The sequence below is a fragment of the Amblyomma maculatum genome, chromosome 1 (genome assembly GCF_055883805.1).
Source record: "Amblyomma maculatum isolate TAMU_Amacu chromosome 1, ASM5588380v1, whole genome shotgun sequence".
NCBI lineage: Eukaryota > Metazoa > Arthropoda > Arachnida > Ixodida > Ixodidae > Amblyomma > Amblyomma maculatum.
This window is the reverse complement of record NC_139344.1, coordinates 155,414,636-155,425,101: the sequence shown is the minus strand read 5'-3', so window position 1 is coordinate 155,425,101 and position 10,466 is coordinate 155,414,636. Positions and strand designations below refer to the sequence as shown.

The 10,466-nt window shown below is 47.1% G+C and overlaps 1 pseudogene; it reads right to left on the bottom strand.

Moving 5' to 3' along the window:
* Nucleotides 1-7,598: 7,598 nt before the first annotated feature.
* LOC146204691 (cytoskeleton-associated protein 5-like) lies at nt 7,599-10,217 on the bottom strand (annotated as a pseudogene).
* Between the last annotated feature and the right edge of the window lie 249 nt (nt 10,218-10,466).

Sequence of the window (10,466 nt, the reverse complement as noted above, 5' to 3'; positions counted from 1 at the left end):
GTTGTGTGACGTAATAGTGTCAATGGTTTTGGAGAGAGAGAGACGGTAGAGGATTCGAGTCACGAAGTATGACAGGGGTCCTAGTCCTAGATTAAGGTCTGGAGTTTGAACCAGAGAAGGTTGTGGGCTCGGGTCAGTAATTGTGACGGTAGTTGTTGTCGAGCTACAGAAGTGGTGAGTTGGACAACGGCATGCTGTGTCAGCCCCCCCCCCCCCGATGACAATGACGATGCAGTTCCTGATAATGATAATGGTGATACAAGCAATGATAATCACGCTGCAGTTAGTCATAATGACGGTAGTAGCGATGACAGTGACGATGTAGTCAGTTAATAATTATGATAGTAGCGATAGTGATGATGATGATGATGATAGTAGGAATGACAATCACGATGCAGTTAGTGAAAACAGTCCTGTAAAGTGTATTTTGCCCTTTCCACTCTTAAGCAGACTTAAGCGCAGTCCTGTTTTTGTGTGTGTGTGTGTGTGTGTGTGTGTGTGTGTGTGTGTGTGTGTGTGTGTGTGTGTGTGTGTGTGTGTGTGTGTGTGTGTGTGTGTGTGTGTGTGTGTGTGTGTCCTACTTTTCAGGCAAGCAACTCCAAAAGCTGCTGCTTTACTTCCTCGTTCTTGATTTTTTCTTGAAATGTCCAGTGCCATGAAAATACCATGTAGAAGGAAGTATATTAGCGCAGGGTTCGGCTTTGATCGCGAATAAATAAAAGTAAATGAACGTAAGCTTGTTTTGCAAAACGGTCGAAATCTACCTGAACTACACGAAGTCCAGTAAACGACACGCATGCATGTTTTTGAGTCAACAAAGCGACACACATACACAAAAGAAAGCTTGCCCTGCGTCGATGTTCAAAGCACGTGTGTTAACTTCAGATGTTTTTTTTTTCTTTTTTTTTTTTACGCGCATTTCCACGAGCGAGGTTCTTGCTCTTGACCATGAAATGGATGAGCGTTTTGTGGTCCTCACAGCCGACCACGGGCGGAGGCTTGAGATGAGAAAAGAGGCGAAGTCAGCGAGACTGGGCTGTCTCAGTTCTGTGATTGTAAAACAGTGAATATAAAGGTATCCTAAAGGGGTGTCACGAGGTTGCTCAAAGCTTCAGATCGAAATATGAACTTTCCCATGCTCACGTGGGCTGTTAGAGCGGCGTCAGGTGGAAGGGGGCGCTTTTGGCAATGCTAACAAAATGGTGCAACAATCAGCATATTTTGTCTTTGCAAGGAACTTTCATGCCACGTACCCTGCCATATAAAAATCAGTAACATATGGAGGTTTCAAGCTGGCAGGTGCTGAGCACTTCGTTTGACTCCTGCATATTCCCCAGTCGTCTGCGTATATCGGTTGGGTCTCTGCTTTTGCTATAACATCATCTTTGTCTAGCAAGCTGCTCAGCAGACTAAGTGAAACATTACCATTACTTGGCCAAGTTCATGAACTTCAGAGTGCATGTTTATGGAAATTAGGAGCTGCACAGGGGTTGAATGGGCGTTGCTTTCTACATCTATCGCACCCCAAACAGTTGCATCAGGATGCCTTCGCTTAGTCTCGCGGTTATTGGGAATCTGTTGCCCAGTGGTCTTCAGCTATGCATATATCGGGGACCCCTTGTTGACCAATGGCAATGGTCCGGGGGGGGGGGGGGGGGGGGGGTCAATCGTGTGAGCCGATCTTGTGCTGCCGTAGGGCAGCTGGTCGCAAAATTAGGATTGTATCTAGGCTAATCTGGCCTCCATAAAACCCGCACTTGATAAGCCAGCGCGCCAAGGCCTGCATATAGTAAAGCCGATGCGTAGGCGGTGGTATGCTTGTCGCTAGAAGGGATTCGACTGTTCCGAACGCCGCGTCGCTCACTTGCCGGCCACCTGGGACGCTTTGCACTGCAACCTCGTCTAGCAGTCCGGCCAGATCTCGAGTTTCACCTATTTCTGCACCAACAAACGCCGTAGACGCTCTCTCCCTCTCTCACGCACGCTCTGCATTTTCGCATTCCGAACGGGTTTCTTTCGCTTTGAGAAACTAAAGTCAGCTTTGAACGTGCGTGCTTTTACCTTTGCAAAACTGTGTCTAGCAGGCCAGAGCTATCGCGTGACCTTTCTTCTTTTGTGGGCATGGATTTCGCGGACACCGGGAGTCCGCGGACCTCCATTTTAGAAACACTGTCGTAGCCTATCGACCTTGGACAGATAATACTAGAGAAAAGCTTGCTCGACAGTGAGACTCGGAGGACTTCTGCAGTGCCTCCTGACGAGCAGCTTTCCTTTTGGGCACTGCGCTGTCACTCACCAAGATAGTTGAGAAATTCATGGAGCCACTGAACTTTCGCGGAGTTGGGACGGAAGGCGGTTGCTGAAAATGTTGAAGTCATGGTGCTGATGATACCCTGCATCAGTTTGAGGAGTTCATTTGCCTCGTGAACAGAACCGCGGGTATGCGCAATCTGCTCTCTGTACATGAAAAGACCACGTCGGGCATATCGGAGAGCAAACTAAATGCATAATTCACGCACATCTTCTCGAATGTTCCGGCATGATAGAACGCACCGCGTCTGTCTCTTACGACGCGCCAAGGCAGGCGCACAATACACGTAACTTTCACTCTTCCTCTCCTCCCGCCGAGACGCGCGTATTCATTGGTTAGCCGCGGCAGAACTTTCTGGAGACATCCAGTTGCTTCTCCGGCCGGGTAGCCATCGCCAAATCATGAGGAGGGGATGACGCCGATACACGCAAGGCTACGCGCTCTCTTCGCGCGGAAAAGGAGACATTTCTCCAATCTTCTGGGACCCTCTATGCGACGCGATGCGCGCGCTTTCTTCGCGCTGGGCCGACACAATGAAAATGCACGCCGATTTCGTGACAACCAGTAAGCCTGGATCATCCAGCCAGTCAGCTAGTCACCTGCCGCCACCTTAACCCTGGACAAGGAAATGTGGCCATATAGCGCCTGCTAATTATTATCATTATTAAAAGTTTCCTCTCTCTCTCCCACGGTCACACCTGCGATTGACGAAAGGTGCCATGCCTTCTCTCTCACCCGATGCTCCTGCTTAAAGACGAATAATTCGACAGGCTGCCGCCCAAGCAATTTGTCCAGACTGGACAACCACGACAAGCATGAGACAATGACGTTCGAGCTAGTTGCTTCAAGCTCACGTGAAGGTGGCATATGCCTGCATCTGTCACAAAGCCATCTTGTCCAGTTGACGGTATTAAATTCAGTACCTTCGTGTTTCCCACTAGTGGCTGCACTCAATTCAATGTTCCACTGCTTCTGCGCGGTCAACTTGCAGGAAAGTGGACAGAGCATCTTTTTGGTACATGGTAATACTGCTGGAGTACTGCGCGTCAAAAATCTGAGCCACCAAGTTCGTGCAAGACGCCGTAACACAGAAGCTATATTTGGAAAGTGGCAAGCAGGTTGGCGACCTCATGACTCATGTGAATGCTATGATGCCGTGTCAGGTTATTAAATGCAGTGCACAAATTGACAGCTTCTTCATAAAATCTAAGAAAATAAGAACCCGCGGAGACACAATATGCACCTACAGATGCGCGGGCATTACTCCGACTCGAAGCAACACCCTCAAGGTGAATACTGTTTGCATTGCCGGTACCCCAAAATCCTGCTCCAGAACCAGCTGTCGTACAAAAGAACAAAGGATCGGAGGTCAAAGGACCATAAATAGAAGAGTAAGCCTGGAGCCGCAAATTTCAAGATGCTGACGCGAAATATGGTCACCCTTGAGGCAAGACTAGAAGAACTGAGGACGAAGAACTCAAACCTAGACGGCAGCGCGCTCATGTTAAGAATAGAAATGTTTCCTAAAAACAACAGTCACAAATCGGCTTATTTTAATGCTTCGAAGCGAGAAGCACGAATGCTTTTTGTACCAGCATGAGTGGCAGCTCGAGCGCTTGATTTTGCGGATAAAGAGCAACGGCTGTATGAGCTCCAGCGCGAAGAGAAGATCATGCTGCTGTCTGGCAGAACGTGTCTCCAAAGGTACAGACGCGCATTTCAAAGCGGATTCGGCTTCAACAAACGGGTGTTTGCAGCCTTGAACGAAAAATGCAGATGCATGACGGAACAAGAGAGCCATGGCAGCATAACTGTGGATAAAATTAAGCTCTCCGAGAATTGCATGCTCTTTCACTTCGGGAAAGCGAACGGTTCGATGGATCTCGGAAAATTTTCGTCCTCCAGCTCAGAATTAGGAATCACGGCTATAGTTGTTGGTTGCTCTTTTTCAACCATCCACGCGAATGTGGCACCAGGTGCTTGGTGATGTCGCCTTGAAGTGAAACGTGAAAGCTGACGTACTAACAAAAATTGTGTTCAAGAGGGTGATAATGACAAAAAATACCTAACATTTTGCTTATTTTATGACAACAAACGCTGCTACCTGGAATCTTTCTATGTGATGCATTTCTGAAATTCCTGAGAAAGCGGGACTAGTTGTCCGCAAGTCGGCGCACCTTGTGGACAAGAACCGCTCCTTGAACTTTGTCTCACATTTTCCACATTTGGTGAACAACGTAAGAAACAACTTGCTGCAGTATCCTCTAACGACTCATCCGGGTGTGGTACCCATGAAGCACGTTGATGCCGCATGGCAGTCAGATCAACAGAGCTATGTCGGATTGAAAGCATTGCCCAGTGTGTACAAAGTTGTAGTAAGGCCCGGAACCATAGCCTCCTTTATACACTCTGTGCCTGGCAACTCCGCTCTCCGCGGCCGTTGCCGCCGCTTCTCCTCCGTTGACAAGTTACGCCGCTGGCTGCCGAGAGATGGCGACAGCGACGTAGGGTCACCCTCGCCAGGTGAGTGCCGGGTGCGCCGTGTTGAAAAGCGGTCCGGATAGCTACGCACTGCCGCTATCTCGCTGTTTCGTGGACTGTTTCGCAGTGTGCAAGGTCATGCTTCTACTTTAATCGGCCTTCGGGTGCTGCAGGAATACAGCATTGCACCAACTGGTAAGTGCCAGCTTTGCTTTGTCCTTCCGGCGATCGCTGCGTAGTATTCAGCTGCTTTGAGGTTTGTAAAAAAATTGTGACAGCACCAAAAACTGTGTTTATTAAGCGTATACTGCAGTAGTATGTTAGATGCGCACCTGTGCTTTCTGGACTGCAATGCTAATTGCTTCCTTCCTAGCTCGTCTGCGTAGTGTGTTAAATGTGCTCCTGCGAAGTTTTTTTTTTTTTTTTGAGTATACGCTAATTACGAAATTTTGTGATAAAACAGAAACACAAGATTTTCCTATTGTGAAGATGACTACTTTAAAGTGAGTTAAACCAAATCGTGCAAAGCCTATATTAGTTTTACTTGTCAACTAAATCGCTGTTCCTCTCTAGCATCGGAAACCTCAAAACTCGTACCCAACCGCATTAAGGCCTGTGAGAAATAATGACAGCACCAGAAGTGTACGTGTTTATTACGCGTCAGTAAGGCAATATTAATATTAAATGTGCACGTGTATTTTCTGGACTGCGATGCTGACTTCCTCCCTGGTTAGCTCGTCTGCGTGGTATGTTACACGTGCTCGAACGCAGTATGTTTTGTTTCGCTACTGCGCAATTCTGTGAAAAAATAAAAACAAGATCTTTGCCTATTGTGACCATTATTTTGGAGTGATCGAAACAGAAAGATGCAACGCGTATATTTGTCTTTCCTTGTTTTTCGAGTTAAAAAAACAACGTTTGTGCGACACGCTGAATCATTGAAAGTATCAGCTGATACCAAAATTGTTCTCCTTACAGATCTCAATGGCATACTGCGATGCAGTTGTTCGAATCATCTGTAAATCAAGCTGGCTTCAAAAGTGCTATCAGTGACAGCAGTCACCGTGAACATTTTTCCTATACTTGTGGCAACTATTCATCACACCACTTCTACATGGTACTCTTGTAACACAATTGCTGTTGTGAAATGTGTAAATAACTGCTAGTGCCTTTCTTCTTAACTTTTATTTTATTGCATCATAGACTAGCATTGTAATTTTTCTATTACCATTGGGGCTAGCGGAGCAGTCATGCAGTTTTTCGAGCCATGCGCAATTTCTTGAAACTGCCTGACATAAAATGTCATATAGCATTGGTGTTATTGCCTAACAAGTATCATGATCCCTTCTTATGCTTAGTGGATGTCGGCCTTACAAGTAAATATGCTGAATATGCACGATTAATGCTTAGGAACAGTTATCCCGCTAGCGAATAACAGCGCTCCTGCCCCGCTCCGACGTTCGCAGCCGTCCGACCCGTGCGCCTCGATCCCTACGTCAGTGGCGCCCCCAGCGCGAGGAGCGGCAGCGCCGCGCAACTTTACCCGACGGCGCCGCTCTATTGTTCGCGCGGCGTGTTGACAGACAAATTCTATTTATTGAATACCAGACTTCATAGGCAACTCAGCGCCCTACTGCTGCTGCTGCTGCTGCGGGCGGAATTAGATCGCGCATCCTGGAACATAGAAGTCGAGGGCCCTAACCACTGCAGCAACGCGGCGGACGATTAACTTTAAGCTGTATAAGAAGCGTTACAGGAAACTGAACACAACTGACAGATCACTGTAGCGACTAGGAGAAACTAAGAAACAAACAAGCAAAAAAGAACCAGCAATTTTTGTACCATGGCGTACTGGAAAGAAAAGGGATACATTTTTATTTATCAAGCTTTCACACATGACCAAATAAAGAAGGCTTGGTTTCGAAGAAATAAAATATAGTTCGAAAATTTTGATATTCGTCATATACTTATTTTTTCACAATTGATGTAGAAGCTTAACTCTAAATTACACCATTCCAATTCAATGAAAAAATTGTTACAAGTAAGCGTAGGTGAATATACTGGTAGACAATACAGCAATATTTGCAGTGCATTTGGAAACATGTTTGATGCAAGAAAAAACGACGTAGAACACCAGTGCTACAGGGGAACTCACCGGAATATAAAAATTTTATTTGAACGTAAATATAAATTGACTAAAACAAGCAATACGGCAAGAAGAAAACAAAAGAACACGAGAAGACCCGTATTGACACACTCTCGACTGCAAAAAAATGAAATTGAAATGCACCTAGTAATTTCTTAGAAGAAAGTTATCACAGCTGAAAAAAAAAATATCAGGTAAAATAAAGGGAACGAGAAAAATAGACACCAAGACAAGAACAGAACTTTGTTCACTTGCACTGCTTCGAATATCTGCTGCTGTATTTCTGTCGCTGCTCATCAAACTGGAGACTTCATGCTCTGTGAGCTTACAAACACCAGCTTCTCTACTCTATGCACCTTGAACCTATTGTTGCTGTTGGTAGGGACACATATAACAATTTCGCGAGTTTATCTTACACACGGGAGTAGAGACCACTACACATATTGCAGCAACCGTCTGGAAGCATGAAATCGTCGCTCATATCTTTTTCTAATCAAGTAAAAATGGCGCACTCAACGCACGAGCCGCCAGAAGAGAAAACAAGAGTGCGGTTTTAATGAAGCTGCACATATTTATTGAAATAAATAGCTAACGTTTTAAAATTTCAGTTTTTTTTCCTGGTTTTTTCCATCTGAAATTTTGCGGAAGTGTTACATCCCTCTACTCTTGAAGGGGCAACATTGGCAGCTTGAGCCTGCCTGATGTTCTCTTGAGTCGTTCCTACAGGAGAGACTTGTCCTTCCTTGACAGCTGACCGATATACTTGAATACGCATTCGTCCTCGCGGAAGTAGGCCTGCACCACACAGTTCAGTGCCGCATTCCTGACTGTACTGTCCCGATCAGAAATGTGCCTGGCGACCTCCTTGAGAAGGACCGCTGGCGTGGGTTCCGACACTGGGACACCGATATCTTCGAAGAGGAAGCGCAGTTCTTCCAAGCACTCTGCACGCTGGCGGGCATTCTTAGATGACAAACCCTGCATGGGGTAGCTAAACACCTTGTATCCTGGGAAGGCCTTGTATATACTCCGGAAGATGTCATGCACTCTCTTTCGCACGGTGACCTTGGGATCGCCGGCCTTGATGATGAGGTACGGCAAGAAGGAAGACGCCTCGATGTCGTGCACCGTGTAGCCCGCGTCAGATAGTGCTGGGAAGAGCGCTTGCAAATACTTCAGCGCTCTCAGCAGCAAACTCGTGCTTGTGTCGAAGAAGCATAGTGTGAGCCACTTCAGCACGAGGTCAACGTTGGCAAGGGTAGCTTCCACGCCTCCGGGGCTGCTGAAAAACTCGAGAAGCGTGTTGATAGCCTTGATGTGCATCTTGAAGTCCGCGCTGAAGCAGTTGGCCACAAGTGACGGGGCTCATTTGGCAGCCACCGTCTGCTCCTTCAGCTGCTAGTAACATTCTTCGCGTCGGGAACTAAAGTTCCACTTGAGCAGCTTCAGAGCCTTCTCGTAGGCTATTCGGTGTTCCTTCAAGTTATTGGCAAACAGGAGGGGTGTTGTATCTACTTGCTTCTTTCGGAACGACTTGCTGAAGCTTCCAGGTTTGAGAGACATCTTGCTCATTGAACTGCTCTTTAGCAGACACCTTCCGCCGCTGCCACCGACGGCTGCCTCATTTCCACCGGGCGGTGTTGCATCCAAATGGTTGCTTGGAAGCGGTGGAGATGCCGTGGGTTTTTGCGCCTGTGCAGAAACATTTGAGGCTGCTTCTGTTGCTGCTGAAGGCTTGCTTGCATGTGGCCTTTTCAGGTAGGGCAGCAATCACCTCGGCCTTTTTACAGCACTCTTTAACCTTTTCTAATTTTCGATTGTCCAGGTCTCCTAAGAACCGCATGATCGCTCGCTCCCCAACTACTTTCATTGCACCCCCAAGGAACATGTTCGAAGCTTCTCTTACTGCTGGGTCAGAGTCATTCAGTGTCTTCAGTAGTGATGTCACCAGGGCCTTCATGAGCTTTTTGTTAAGAACAGTAGGAGTCGACTTTGAAAAAACGCTTACCAGGAATACCAGGAACTGTGTTGTTTCTCCTTTTATTTTGGGGATCTTGTTGGCAAGAGCTGCAGTGATATCTTCCAAGATAGCTTTCAGGTTAGTAGCCTGAAAAGCAGAGTCCAGTGCTTCCTTGAGCGCGGTGATGACGTTCTCATTCATCTCCTTAAACTTCTCAAAGTATACGTATACAAGAATTGGCATACGGGCGAAACTTCTGCCTTAAGTCAGCAGCTAGCACAGCCAGACACATTGCAGCCAGTGCGGCGACTATCACATTATTGTCTTTGGCCACCATCCTCTTCAGCACTTTGACGAGATCGGCATAATCGCCAGCTTCAAGCTTGTAGTTGCTCACCAGTTCGTGCACTTCTTCAAGCACATCTTTTCTATCCCGCTACTTTTTAGCCTCGCTTTGCTAGTAGAAGTTCTCGGGAAGCTTGGAGAGGATGTCAGCTTCCTCCAGCAACTCGTGTGCATCCACCGGGTCTCCGAAATCGCCGTCACACCGTTTACCCCCTTCACCGACATCCTTTTCATCTGAGCCAGCTTCATCTTTCTGAACTCTTTTCAGCTGGCGCTCAAAAAGAATGTAGCGCTCTGGGGTCGCGGTTCCGTTCTCCACTTTGGCGAATTCGCCTTCAAGCTCAGACCTCTGAACCGGCTTCAGTGACTGCAGAAGGGGTTTCAGTGAATCACCTATTCAGCGGTACAGTTCAACGGTGGCGAGCTTACTTTCTCCCCGCACAGACTTGTCCGTGTCCTCAAGTAGCTTGGGAAGGGCCTTCAAGAGAGGCTTAACCGCAATGACTTGAGTGCCAAAAAGACGCAAGCACTCTCGTATTGTGGCCATGCTTCTGGACACTATCTTGGGAATTTTTCGTCGAGGCCTTTCACAAGCTCTGCCAAAACTATGTTCTGTTTTTCGATTTCGACAAACAATACAATTATCTCTTCTGCCAGCTCCCGTGTCTTTGGTTGTGTGCTGCGATGCACTTGGAGACAAGCCCCCGCAATAACATCTCCGCAGACACGATCGGCAAGGTAGGCATTATCTACAAATGACCGGACAGCCTCCAGGCCCCTCACCTGACATACTGCATTGACGTCGATGACAAAGTTGACATGAGAAGCAGAAACTTCTTCAACTCCGGGCTTTTGGGATCAGTGACTGACGCAAACAGCTTCTTAGCATCTTCGTATCCGCTTAAACGCGCCTTCCACAACTTGTTTTGGCAACGACCTTCTATAGATAACTTCAAGTACTCCTCATCAGCCATTCTCTTTCATCAGAAGCCAAACAAAAATCACAAAATAGGTCTCTTTGCAAACTCACCGAGGCAATCAATTACCGGGCACAAGGAAGCGTTCTTCTTCCTTAGCTCAAGGCACTGCTGATTACCACTCGTGGGTATCCACGAGTGGTGATCAGCATTCCTGCCTTCTTCTTCTCGCCTCTGTACGCATGGCGCACATCCACAGTGAGGGCTTGTTCAGTGGTCAGTGCAGCCCAGAAATTAAATACATGA